The following is a 14832-nucleotide window of genomic DNA, read 5'->3' as shown; positions in this document are numbered from 1 at the left end:
CAGGCATTACAAGACAATAGGCACAGTAAAGGGCAGTAAGTTGGTGTCGGTCCAGACTCTGGGTATTGTGGAGTCTGATGGCTTGGGGGAAGGAACTGCTACATAGTCTGGTTGTGAGAGCCTGAATGCTTTGGTGCCTTTTCCCAGATATCAGGAGAGAGAAGAGTTGTATGAGGGGTGTGTGGGGTCCTTCACAATGCTGTTAGCTTTGCAGGTGCAGCGTCTGGTGTAAATGTCCGTGATGGCGGGAAGAGAGACCCTGATGATCTTCTCGGCTGACCTCACTATCCGCTGCAGGGTCTTGCGATCCGAGATGGTGCAATTTCCGATCCAGGCAGTGATGCAGCTGCTCAGGATGCTCTCAATACAACCTCTGTAGAATGTGATGATGATGGGGGGTGGGAGTTGGACTTTTCTCAGCCTTCACAGAAAGTAGAGATGTTGTTGGGCTTTCTTTGCTATGGAGCTGGTGTTGAGGGACCAGGTATTAGATGTCCTGACCAAAGAGATACATTCCAAAGGAGCCTGGTACGCTACCATTGTCAGAAAGTGGCTCCATCCCATGGCTTCCTCCATGTTTAAACATTCCCAATCACACGCTGCTGAAAGAAATATTATAACCTCACTGCATATGTCCAAAGTATTTGTGTGTCACCAACGATACCATATAGAAAATATACTTTATTTTGAAGTACTGTGCCCTTATTTCTATTGAGAGTGATTCATGATGATTACTTTCTGCTCCATCTTATGATGGTAAGGGTAGAAATATGTACTATGCAAAAAATGATATAATTTGCACACAATCACTCGTGCAACTAATCAAGTCAGGCAGCATATATGGAGGGGAATAAATAGGCAGCATTTCGGGTAGAGACCCTTCATCAGAACTGAAAGAGAGGGTTTTGAGGAAATGTCTCAGCCCAAAACATTGACTGTTTACTGTCCTCCATTGATGCTGCCTGACCTGCTGAGTTCTTCCAGCATTTTGTGTGTCTTGCTCTGAAAAGGAGTGGGGGTTAATGAGATGCCAGAATAAGAAGGAGGTGGAGGGGAAGAAGTACAAACTAGCAGATAATATGTGACACTAGGTGAAGGGGAAGGTGGATAGGTTGGGGAGAAGAGGTGTAGTGAAAAGCTGGGAGGTAACAGGTGGAAAAGGTAAAGGACTAAAGAAGAGAGAAGCTGATAGAAAAGGATAGTGGACCACAAAAGAGAGGCACCACAGGGAGATGAACAGAAGGGGTGAGAGGGGGACCAGAATGAGCAATAGAAAAGAGAGAAGGGGACAGAGGGAGGGGAGATGACATGAACATTGAGTTTTCTAACATCCAATAATTTCTCTGTACCTGTTACACTTTATTCTGCATTCTGTTAATATTTTACATTTTACAGACTCAGTGCACCGTATAATGCATTGACTTGTTTGAACTATTTTCAAGACAAGCTTTTCACTGTACTTTGGTACAGGTAACAATAATAAACTAATTTCAATTCCAATTCCATTCATGTGAATCAATTTTTAGCCTATGATTTTAAAAGAAATGGAAGTTTAATCTTCCAAATAGCAGAAATTGTTCTCTGGACCCAAGTCCTTAACTTTGGCATTGAAGCTCGGGATTCAAAAATTTTAATGAGTTATCTCTAATGAAGAAAAGTTGTCATTTCTTGTTTTGAACAGTTCTGGGCATGGAGACTGTGTTGTTATTCCAAGAATAGCTCACCCCATATCTGACAAATAGGCACAACAAAAGGATGAGAAGTTGCTAGCTTATATTACATCCACCAAAAATCAAGTTCCTGCTATCACTGAGATCCTTTACACCAGTTTAGAAACATTGTGCTGGAAGTGGGTCCCAGTCACTAAACTTGGCCATCCTCCCAGATCGAGTTAAGCACCATTGTGTATTTCTACTAATTGTGCCAGTTAGCAAGCATTTGAGAAGGCTCTTAAAATTAAGCGAGGGTTATTTTGCTTAGGTGGATGGAAATAAGAATTCATCTTTATAAAGCTTTCTGTTTTACACTTTACCCAAGGCTCTGATTTTGTTGCATCAATGCAACCATTAAGTGGTTCTCTTTTTCAGTTATTTAATACAGGACTGCTCACAGCCGGTGCACTTGACACCAAACTAGATTGCACATGACTAGGCCCAAGCCTCACGTTCACTACTCACAGTCACAGTGATGGAGATGATATTAGCTGATGCTTCCTATACTGCTTTGTATGCCTCAGGTGCCACTTCAGCAACCAGTGGATTTTCAAATGGAGTGCAGTCAGAAAGGGAAAACTTTTAGGAACAAAAGGATAGTAACTTAAATGTCAATTATCTTCTGGTAAGAAAGTCAGTATTTAATATTCATCCTTAATTGCCCTTGAGAAAGTGATGATGAGGCACCTTCTTGAATCACGGTGGTGCTGATGCTTGGATGATGGTAAGTAGGCAGTTCTGATACTCTCAATTCCGGACTTCCCTTCCCCAATTATGTTCAGAGTTTGCAAGTTTGAAAAGCACTGTTGAAGAAACGTCCACAAACAAGAGAAAATCTGCAGATGCTGGAAATTCAAGCAAAATGCTGGAGGAACTCAGCAGGCCAGGCAGCATCTATGGAAAATATAGCATAGTTGACATTTTAAGCCGAGATCTTTCACCTGATCCTGATGAAGGGTCTTGGCCCAAAATGTCAACTGGAGTTCCTCCAGAATTTTGTGTACGTTGAGCAAACTTTCATGATATTTCTGCAAAAGTGGTTGAGGTTGATGCACCATCAATAACTCACTCTGAGACGTAGGCGAGATATCGGCTTTTATTGACTGGAAGAAGGAACCAGGAGTGAGTGTCTATCATACAAGGTCCTGGAGACTGAGGCCGATCTTCAGGCCGCAGGTCTCCTTTATACAGGGGCCTGTGGGAGGAGCCACAGGAGCAGTCAGCAGGGGCGTGTCCCGACAGGCACATAGTTCACCACAGAGGTCATGAATGAAATTACAATTTAAAGATAATCTGCTGTTCCATTTTGACAGTGGATAGACCTGTGATGCATAATGGTTACACTAAGATGGGTCACCTCTCAATCTTCTGATCCTTTCTTCAAATAACACCATACAACTTCACAGAACCACTCATCTGTTTTGAAAAGCAAAAGCCGGCAGATACTGGAAATCTGAAATAACATAAATGCTGTAGATACTCACCAGGTTGGACAGCATCTGTTGAGAAAGAAACAATCAGTATTTCAGGTGGAAACCTCTCATTGAATGTGTCACTGAGGTGTCAAGATGGAATCTACTAGTTCTTCCTTTAGATGTACGACAACTTCACAAAGCTTAGTCATTTGTCCCTAATTGGTCCTAACACTCGTTCGCCACTTGCCATCTACCCCTACTCCTACTGCATCTAAGATGGCAGGTTAACGTTTGAACATGCTAATCATACTGAAAAGTAGTAAGGACAAGTCATTTCTGACAATGTAATTTTTAACTGTTTAAATGTTTCTCCTGGTTTTCATTTCAAAATTACAAAGCAAGAGGTGTTTATCTTGGAACTGACAACAAATACCAACTAATTAAAGTTGATATTTTGAGATGTCTGGAATTTTCCTGTTATGCATGTCAACATTATGGCTTTTATCTTTGATTAAATGTAGCCTTTTACCATATTCAAAAAAGGGGAATTTCCCTCTAGTCTATTACTAGCAGAAGCTTACGCTGCCTTGTGATTTGTGATTTTTTTTTCCATTTCTATATTACAGAATTGATTCATGTTTGGTTTTTACGCTTAGCTTGAAATGCCAATGAAAATGGAATAAAAATTCAATGTTAATTAAAGGTGCTAATTCAATTTGATGCTCTGCTTTATTTTACTGTTTTGTTTTATGCCCTCATCAGAATTGCCACGTAGTCCATTGAAACATGTCTAATTCCTTCCATATCTGATTGCACTGGAACCATGGAAGCTCTTACGTTCAATGTTATGCAAATAAGTTCAGCATAAGCTTGAGCGAAAGAAAAAACTTCCGAAAACTAGTGCAGTTTGGAGGGCAATCTGTAGCTGGGTTGCCGATTCTGCAATGAGCTGTAACATCAATGATCATGCAGTTAGTCATGAATGAGATAAACTGTAATGCTGGAGCCTCAGGTACTGGTGTTTGTTGTGGTGGTGATGGGGGGAGAGATAATAAAATAAAATGTTTAGCAGGGTGTTTTAACTTGTCAATGAACCTTTTCTGCACAGGAAAGCTCTGGGAGTTGGGGTTAATAAAGGGCGACAAAAAAATTAAACACCTTACCAAATTTGGTTTGAATGAATTTCTCCATTAAACCAGCATGCAATAAAAAGAGAGTTTTCTTGCAATTACCACCACATCACTGGGGCATGAAATAAGCCAGCTTTTGCTTGCTGTTTTTTTTTCTCTCTTGGTTCCTTCCTTTTAGATTTTAGCTGAGGTAAGCTTACAAGCACTCCAAAGCAAGCAAATTAAAGTCTTTCTTGACAGATCTAATTTACCCTCCCCTGTCTTTCTCTAATGGAGGAAACGAGACCAGTTATCTGCGCCCCCTCCTTCCCCTACTTCTTACACCCCTAATACCCTTTTCTCCTGTACATTTTATATAAAGTGCTTCAACCCAGCAATCGGCGGCATGCCCAGAAATTTTTAATTGCTTGAACAAATGCTTTCAACGCCCAACTGAAAGATAGAAGAGTAACAGATGCCATTGGAACACTTCTACACTGTCTCTTTGCTGCTCATAAAAATAGCACATTGTTACACAGACAGCGCCTTCTCCTTTGTCTCAGCAGCAGTTAGTGGTGTATGATTCAATTTTTTTCCTCTCTTTTTTTGCCATCTGCCCCAGAGCTTCATTAAAGATACATGAATGGACTAACTGGTCTGATTTCTTGTGAGGAACAGGTGCTATTGTTTGTCCCAGTAGACGCACTGTAAAGATCTGACTCAGAGTACTTGAGACTCAGCATCTGCAGCAGTCAGTCAGAGTGCTACCCTGTGTGACACTCATCATCAAGCCTGCAATGCAAATAAACTGGCCGGGAGAGTAATTAAATTTTTTCTTAAGGGGCTTTAAATCATCTCTTCCTGAGATGCCAACTGGGAGGATTCGTGACATGAAAATAACAGCACAATATACATGCTCCAATATCAGAGTATTAAGCTCAAATAAAAATGACCTTACATGAGATGTTTCAGCTTGTTCTGACTTTCTGATTAAAGCTCATGTTTCTGTCTCAGATCAAGAATTGTAATAAATATGAAATTCAGTAGCACTTGTCGTAATAAGTTAATCCGATGAAGTGGCAGAGGAGAAGGGGGAGGATGAGAGAAGAGCTTTATTCTGTTTCTTTGCTATATAATCTGCTAAACAGTTTTTGTTCTTGCTTGTTAGAGAGCATTATTTAGCCAGTGAATATACTTTCCAGATGCTAGCACCTGTAGTCTGGATTAAATGGACGGTGAAAGCCAAAAAAAGGAAGTGCACGAGGAAGGATGACAATGCCCACCAATGAGGGAAAACTTCTGATCTTCCTTACAGTACATGAACAGGAATGGTTACTGAATTGCGGATATATACGTTTTGTAACCCAACAGGAGGTGAAAGTGAGACTCTACTCAAAAGCTATTTGCTAGCCAATGCCTGAAGCTCGTTATGCTGAAGGGTGGGTGCAATAGATTGTTTATTGACCACATAAAATATTCAAAGATCAGTGGCATATGAGGCTTCTCAAAGTCCAACCCCACGTCCCCTTCGTGAGAGGTAGAAATAGGTAAGGCTGGCCAACAGGGCTCTGGTGAAGCTTTACAGGCCAATCACCCGTACAGTAGATATAAGTGGATTACAGAGACATTAATGAACTCCAACCAGACCATCGACTTTGGATGATAGAGATGGGAGATCATCAATGGCCAATGCTCCACTGGGAGCGAAGGGCCCAAGAAGAAGAAGAAGAAGAAGAAGAAGAGTGTCCTATGAGACACCAAAGGCCCATACTTATCAACAGGATTAGCTGCTCAGAGGGAGCAAAGTGTTCCTGTTTAATGTATTAATATTTTGTGTCATTGTGACCTCAGGTCAATAGAGTTCTTCCGATTTTAAACCCTCGTGACCGGATGGCCTGAATCACCATTTTTTGAAGGTTGAATTAGATAGGACATTTATCTTATATCACCAAAGAAAACCAAACATTGGAGTATTTAAAAGTCATTAAGTAAAAGAACCTAAATAATACATATTAGGTTTACATTCAGTTTATTTTCTTCATACTCCACACCAGAGACCACGTCAATGAATAAGCAAGCTTTTACCTTCTGGACGCAGGACGCATGTGCAAAAGCCAGAACGGTAGTGAGCTGGAAACCCAGTCACCAGTTACGCCTGGTACTAATTATAGCATTAATCTTATATTTCTTTTCTACCATTCATGTCCCTTTTTCCTACACCATTATTTCTACTGTAATTTAACCCCTTCCTCCCTCCACCTGCACTGGTTTTAGTTTTAGGCTTTTCCTTCACCTCTTTGTTGCATTCTCCCACCCCACTTTTGTCAACAATTATTGCACCCCAGTCCACCCAACCAAACTGCGGAGTTGCTCCCACCTTTCCTGCTCTGCACTTGTTTGAAACCTGCTAATCATTAATAACCTGGTGAGTACTCCTAGCATATTGTGCTTTTATTTCAGGTTCTCAGCACATGCATTTTGCTTGATGGACACCTCATGAGTCTTCTCAAAGAATTTGGAAGATAGTTGATCAAGTAATTCATCAAGACCACACAACTGAGGCAGAATTATTAAAATATTCACAGGAACCAGAAGATCTATGTCCAGGGCTATTTGATCTTTTACACTGGGCAGAGTTGTGCAGGATCGGAGGCCCACCTTCACTTCCCACTTCTGTCTCTCCATGCATCAGTGCTAGACTGCATGGGATGTACAAGGAAGTTCTTGCTGATACCGTGAACTAACTGGAGGGGTAAGTGAAAATTAGGCCTCAGATGGTGAACTGCTGAGGTTCCAGAAACCAGAAACATTCTGATAGCCATTCCCAGAAGACCATCTCTGGTCAAAGCTTATGAGGAATTTTATTATAGTCTGCGAATCCCGATGAAACAAAAGGGTTCTTTCCTGTACCAGTTACACCTGACATAGGATAAGAAAGATAAAGAATGCTAGCAAGGCAATATAGGATTGTGTGAGGTACCCAGCAAGGGAACAGAGTATTGTAAGTTGTCACTCTGGAATTCCTGGCCATACAAAAGATTTACGCAAGTCATGGGCTTATTTTCATGGGGCAGCCTGGACAATTAATACCAGTTCCCGGGTAATTTGGCTCAATGAGACACTTCATATTTTTTGTGAATCTCCTGGCTGTTTGACTCTGAAATGAATTTTGAACATATCCTGAATATTAAGTACAAAAAATGTATTACTTGGGTGCAATAATTCAGCCAATATTTCACTACAAAGTGGAATGAACTTAACTAAAGTGACAACACACTATGTTATATTAATCTTTCCCTATTCCAGCCTACACTGGTAGCTCAGATTGGCAAAGTAGTGACTTGGAGCCAAAAACAAAGATTCAGTTTGTGCTGGTTATGCCTATTTTACACTTTATGATTGCAGATGATGATAATAACTAATATTTATTGCTGCTGATGGTTAGTATCATTTATCTTGTTCTGCTGGTGATATAAAATTATTTTTGTGAGTCTTTAAGAATCATCACCAATACTTGGCAGCTCATTTCTCTAGGATGTCTGAGAGATTGGTGTCAGGAAGAAGTGCAGAAAGGAGAGAAATAATACAATGAGACTCTTAGCAAAACTGTTGCCCCTTAATGGTGCTAAAATATTAAAACAGCTTTAGCTGATCTTGGCTGGGGAAGCAGCTGAGGCATCAGCACTCTGAAGCAAGTGAACAGAAAAATATCATTCATTGCTGTCTAATGATTTCTGTTGGCAAGTATGCATGCTGCATGGGAACTGAGTTAGGCTAAGTTATGATTCCCTCATGTAAAACTAGTCAGTCAACACTTCCTGTCAAGACTTGCTCAAAATAAATGCTCAGCTGGATGAAGTACCAGAGGGCATCCAGATCCTTTTAAACTCTGGCTCAGTGTGAATTAGTGCCTTTTGGCAAAGAGATGGAGAGGGTGGAAAGAGGAACAATAGCCATAAACCTGCAAGTCAATTCCAATACAATCTGGCGCCAAAATAAAGATTTTTATTCTCTGAGGCATGAAAATTGTGCAAATATCCTTTTTGAAGTATACTACCTTTGTCAAAAAATTCCAAGATATTCCTGCATTCTCCCTATAAATACTACCTGGATTCCTTGCAACTAATCTGTTCACATTCTCTCTACATGCTGCACAGCGCGTTTTCCTGAGGTTCCCTTTCATACGTACATCTAGCTGTTTTTATCTCCTTAAAACACCTTATCCAGAACTGCTTAGATGTCAACCTCATGAAAAACGTTCATGCTTCATTACTACTCTCCTGCTGACCTGTTTCCCATTTTTGATGTTTCTTGCCTTGCATCAGGGATGAATTGAAGATATGTTGTTAGAGTGCCAAAAATCCAAACTTGAGTCACCTGTTTCAGCTATATCATGATTAGTCTAGGAAACATCTGGTACTTATCTTGACACTGCTTGAACTTCCTTCAGATACCATGAGGGTGAACGATATTTGAAAATTGCTTATTACAGATTGATAATAAGTTATCTCACATCTAACTTCCTTCTCCATTGACCTTGTTGTCTAAGGATTCTGTAGCAAAATCACATAATTGCTGTTACTTTTTCCACCTTTCTGTTCCTGCAAATAGTTAATGAATTCAAGAACCTTATAAAATTTCAAAGTAAAGTTCTATTGTAAGTTCAGTCATATCACTGCAGAATATGTCTCTTTTGTGAATATTGCAGACTGTGTTATGTAAATTCCTGGAGAAGGCTGAGTGGACCATGTTTAATTTTTCACAGATTCCAATACATATTTTCTATCTGCCACTACTGTGTCCCAAAGACAATGGAGCTGAAAATAAACATGGCAATTCTGTTATTTGTTTACATGAAAGTTGTTAACTATTACAAAGAAGCGAGATGGTTACCAATCTTTCAAAACCAATTCATTTCAATATCCCTAAGAACTACTGTGCATTTTCACCTCATGGACGATTGTTATTATCCCAAGTGAAACATCTTAGAGGCATTAAAAGAGATTATTTTCTTCTTCTTCTTCCATTTTCTTTGAGTATTTTCATATAGGCGTCATGTAAAACACTAGTCAACTAGCTGGGGTGTTTGGCGGTAGAACTTCACATCAGGAAACCTCCAAGCAAAAATGACAACTGCAAAGGGAACTTCCTCATTTTTATATAATTCAGAGTACGCTCAGATAATGTGTTTGTCCTCTGAACCATTAGCACGGCACAGGAGAAAATTCAGTGAAATATAGGTTGTTTCTCAGCATTGTTACTTTAAAAAGTCAACACTGATATGAGAATATTAAATTGCAAAGACCTGCATTAATACTTAATATTACTGTAGCCGAATCCATCACAGTCTTGTCAATTAAATATTATTGTTAAGAAGCAATAGTTTGTTAAAACCACATAAAGTGCAAGCGAAGAAAATTGCTGTGTATTTATTACTCCAGAAGGATCTATTTGTAGGTGTTTTACAGAGATATCAGTGGAAAAATATGCATATTCTCAGCACATTGTTATCCCCGAGTGTGTGTTTCTTTGGCTGAAACCAGAGGCAAAAGCTCTGTATCTGCAACTTCTGAAAAAAAGCCTGAAGAATTAAGTGAGCCTAAATTTAATCAGAAACAAACACTCATCACTACAAAAGTGAAGAGTTGACTATTATGCAAATTGTCACTGTCAGTGGTCACCAACCCATTATGGTTAATGAGAAAAAGCTGAAAGATGTGGCTTTTTATTCCTCTCTCTTCTTTTTGTTTATAATTCAGTCCAGATGAGGTTCTGCAAAGCAAAGCCAACATTAAGCAAATCGTTGACAGCATATTGCAGAAACATGTTTAACACCAAAGAGTAATAATAGGATATGCAGTTCATTACTATTTATAGGAGTGCAAGAATAGAAATCCCACCACCATGGCAGGCCCACTGTGTATTTGTGTCGCCTGCCTTTAAACCTCAGCAATGCTTTGGAAGGCTAAATGTCGTATGCACCCAATTTTTTTGTATTAGTTTTGTTAAAGCGACATATGATTGTGGGTTGGCATGGTCATGAATATTTTGATGGCGCTCTCCAACAAATGGCAGAACTCGGCTTCTCCCTAGTCTAGAGTCTTTTTTTTGCATCACAGTATGTGTCAGCTTCCTCCAAGCAGAGGGAGGTCCAGCCCTGCTCCTCTGAACCTCCAAGGGGTCAGTTAAAAGAAAGGTTTGGGAGACATACCATTCAACCAAAAACAAGTTGAAAGGAAAGGGGTTTGAATCTGCACTTCGTGGGAGTTCACTACAACGTTGAATAGAATTAGCACTTTTAATACCAGGCTGTCGTAATGAAAGCCTCACAGTCAAACCTGGAAATAGACCACATTTTAGTCATCTAAGAAGGAACAGGGAAACGAAACAGCAAATGAACCAAAAAGAGTCCGCTTTTTTTTTTATTCTCTCCACAGAAACATATTTGGAAATGGTTCTTTTTTCTCAATTTATAAACAATACATATCATGCATTTCTTTCTAATGCAAATTGTTAGTATAAATATTTTCACGGTTTATATGATTTGAAACTGCCCATGAACATGACTATTCAGCTCTGTTTTAAGGCAAACATGGTCTATATTTATTGGATTCTGTGCCAGAAATATTTAAACTATTTGTATTGTCATCATACACTAGTGAACAAATGCCATAGGGAACCTTACAGAGCAGCAGAACTATTTAAAAAGCAAATGAAGAAAGGCATGTCTATACTTCCAGTCTGAATGCAAGAATAGCTGCTTTTGTCAGGGCATTTGTATAATGTTGTTTAAAAGAAAGTGGAAGGCAAAAAAAAAAGACCTGTTTCTATGCTGAACAACTCTACAATTCCAAAGAAACTTTCTTTTTTTTGTATTACCTTCAAGGTTCCATGCATCAGACTGAGTACACAGGCCATCACTAATCCTGTACGTTATCCTTCTAAAACGCTTACCAGAAGATGAGAGATGGGAAGTCTTCATCTACTTTTCCTTTACTCCCTGGGGACATTTAGTATCTTCTCATGGAACGATAGAGTAGCGTGTAATGTGTTAAAGAAAACAATAGGAACACTCCTCGGGCAATACTTGTCTCAAAGTAACTCAAGAGATGGAGAGCAGGAGTGTGGTGGTGGTGATCGCTAAAATAAAGCAAGTGACAGACGGGTGTTATGTAGTCATTTCATTTACCCTCTGCTCGCAAAAAACACACTTTCTCATGGCAATGTTGCTGAGATAGGGAACTTATCCTGTGGGAGGAAGTGGGATGTGGGTGGAAATCCCTTTGCTCTAATTGTAGTGAGAGAAAAGCAATAACTAATTCTAAACTTCTATTTTGTACGTGCTTTGAATAAAATAGAATGAAATGCTATGAACATGATAATATTACAGATATAATTATAGTGGGTGTACACTTAAGTTTACCAACCAGAAGAAATTTGAACTTTAAAACATCATATGTGGAACCTATTTCAAGGATACTGAGATGATCCTTATAATAAATAAAAAGTATTAAAGGGATCATTTTAGTCAATTTTTGATGTCCTTGTAGGGCATTCATTACATGGAACTTCCATCAAATGTCAGCTTTCATAATGAAGTAAGGAGTAAGGTCTTGATTAAAGACATATAAAAGATATTATCCAAAGGCAACTTAGCATTATTGATAACAGACACCTCAGGTAATGTTTTGTCCTTTATAATGTTGCTTTAATGGCCATTTCTTTAGCCAGTGGGTGGTTAATCTGTGGAATCTGTTGCCACAGACTGCTATGGAGACCAAGTCCTCGGATATATTTAAAGCAGAAGGTGACAGGTTCCTGATTAACAAGGGCACCAAAGATTACATGAGCAATACACACATTCCCAGCACCTGCAGATTTTCTCTTGTTAAAGATTACATGGAGAAGGGAGAATGTGGTTGAGAGGGAAAATAGATCAGCCATGATCAAATGGTGGAGCAGACTCGATGGACCAAATTGCCTAATTCTGCTCCTATGTCCTTTGGAATTATGGCTGAGCTCACAGTATGGAATCCCATTGTCAAACTCCCCTTTCTTTGAACAAGCTTTTCTTCCCTCTTAATGACTCCTCCTCTTTAAAGGCTAGATTCTTATTTATTTTGTTCATATTTCTACAAAATCTATTTGTCTTTTTCTACTTAGCAGAAGCTACATCATTTAAAATTGAATACTATATTCTCCAGGTATAGGTTTCTGAAAGAGGGTGAAGGTGAGTAAGGCCTGTGGGCAAAATACATGAAGGATAACGACCAGGCCACTTATAGCTTCTTTGGTCTGTTTATTTATCAGGGAATGCGGAATAAAAGCAAAGCATTTACATTTAAAGTGTAGGATTTTAATTTTGAGCAATATTTAGATGAGAACTACATCTAGACTGTTTTACTGCCAAAACATAAATTAAACGTTTAATAGTCATTAATATTGTACTTGCAATTGTACTTGTTTTAGTTAAAAAAAAAGTGATGTCACATGTATAAGGAGTAAAATATAGTGAATCCTAACAGAACTATAAGATGAAAAGGTATCTCAGACTACAAACTTCGTAAACAGGAAATCTCTTTTGATACATGAACATTAACCTTCCTTTCAATATACAAAAGCTCCACAATGCCAGCAAACAAGAATGAAGCCATTAGTGGATAGTAAGGAACTACAAGGGATTGTTATGTAGTTAGATTTGTTTGTTAGATGTAATTACTTGAACTTCTTAGCTGAGGGATGAGGTGAAGTGTTATGGAGAAACAAATACCGTATCTTTTCAGTGGCAGTGATCACAGGCTACTGCAATGAAGCCCAGCTGGGTTGCAACACCGCACACTTGCAGCACGCTAGTGGTAGATGGGGTGGCTGCTTAGTGGCACGGTCTGCGTCAACTACACATGTGAATGGCCACTTGGGGAAGCGGCCAGTGAACACGCAGAACTGGTGAGAGATTCAGAACAGAAGGAAAGGAGGAAAAGTATTTAAAATATCACTTTCTTTGCCACATGAGCTAAAGCAACAAATTCTGCAGATAAAATGCTGGCCACTGGTTCAAAGTTCAAAGCATTGTTTCAAAGTTACAAAGTTCTTGGTACTCCCTTTGCTTCCAGATGACAATCATCCAGATTCAAAGCAAAAATACTTGGCTTGATCCTCCTGCTTTCTGCTCAACTGCACTTCAATAAATACCAGGTTCACTCTCTTTAAAAAGAAAACAAAAGCTTTTTTTTAAAAAAAAATGGGCCGAACAAAATTGTTGAAAAGCTTAATAGGGGAAAAAAGAAGGCAAATCTGCATAGAAATTATGAACCAGTAACAAAGGCTTTTGTCCAGCCGTGACTCTTCCCACTCACCCTTCCCCCTTTCTGTATGGAAGGTTTATCTGCTGGAGGAAATGCCTGTTTAACTGACAGGTAGCAGATTAAATCTACAGCTGCTGAAACACAATCTATACTCTGTTAGATAGGCTTACTTGAAAAGTCCCACAAACACATAATTTGTTTATGTTGTACCAGCAATCTTTGACAAAGAGACTGTCTATTTGAGACAAATGTAGTTAAACCCATTTATTGTATTATTACTGCCACATAGCACAAGCTTCTCTCCAAATGTGGAATGGAGACAGGTCATAGGGCTCCAACTTTCTAAATGGAGTGTGGAGTTTGAAGGGAGTTAGATAGAAATGACTTAAGAATAGATATCTTTTAATTCTTTCCCACTTGCATCATTGTCCACACAATATTAACCACATGGTTTTAAACATTTTCCTTCTGATATCCAATGACAGTTAATTGGCCATCCCACCACCCCATCTACAAACCAGAAACGTCTCAAGACACAAGTTGTAGGATTTATCATTCTCAATGTGATGTAGAACAAATGTGGCAGAATCAATTGACCAAAATCTCAAAGAACAGCAACACACAATTGGCCAATCAATATATATATAAAGACAAACAACAGACAATTAACATTTCAACATTTGACTCTTCTTCTGGGAAGCACTGGTTGTATTTCTCTGCCTCCATAATGCCAACTAAGTTAATGAGTATCTCTGACATTCTTAGGTTTACTTCAGATTTTCAATGACATTGCAGGGAGATTCTGCAATGAGCAGCGCAGTGGTACAGCAGTGAGAGCAATGTCCTCACAACTTCAAAGACCACAGTTTGTTTGTAACCTCTATTACATTCTGTAGGGACGTTGCTCTTTCCCCCTGGGTTTCCCTAGTGTTTTAGATTCCTCTCACATCACAAAGATGTGGCAGTTGTTATATCACTTGGCTACTATAAAATACCCCCAGCATTGGTGGTAGGAGGGAGAATCAGGAGAATTCAGCTACTTTTATCTTGTGTGCCATACTCTGCCAGAGTTTCAGAGACAACCTTTCTTTTCACGTGGTTGCCTTGGAGAAAAGATTCTGTGAGTGGTCCCCCACGTCCTTCTCACAGCGCAGTGTTTTTTTTTATGAGGCCGAGTTACGAGCTTGACACTCAACCAGGCACGGACGGAAAGTGTGCCCGGGGGCAGCCTGACTGGGTTCAAATTTGGGAACCTTCGCTCCAGAGTCCGGTGTTGATGTCACTGCGCCAC

General features: G+C 39.4%; 1 protein-coding gene and 1 long non-coding RNA gene across 24 annotated transcripts in view; one reads left to right on the top strand and one right to left on the bottom strand.

The window, feature by feature from the left end:
- Nucleotides 1–14832, bottom strand: part of sox6 (SRY-box transcription factor 6) — a 602254-nt gene that overhangs the window by 140238 nt on the left and 447184 nt on the right. The window lies entirely within an intron of this gene.
- LOC132397259 (uncharacterized) overlaps nt 1–14832 on the top strand; it is a 64785-nt gene that overhangs the window by 27343 nt on the left and 22610 nt on the right. The window contains exon 2 of the long non-coding RNA XR_009513319.1: nt 5419–6988. This is a non-coding gene — a long non-coding RNA (uncharacterized LOC132397259). The remainder of the gene's footprint in view (nt 1–5418; nt 6989–14832) is intronic.

This window comes from Hypanus sabinus, chromosome 7 (genome assembly GCF_030144855.1).
Source record: "Hypanus sabinus isolate sHypSab1 chromosome 7, sHypSab1.hap1, whole genome shotgun sequence".
Taxonomy (NCBI): Eukaryota; Metazoa; Chordata; class Chondrichthyes; order Myliobatiformes; family Dasyatidae; genus Hypanus; species Hypanus sabinus.
The sequence above is the reverse complement of the archived record's forward strand: the minus strand, read 5'-3'. Positions and strand labels throughout refer to the sequence as shown.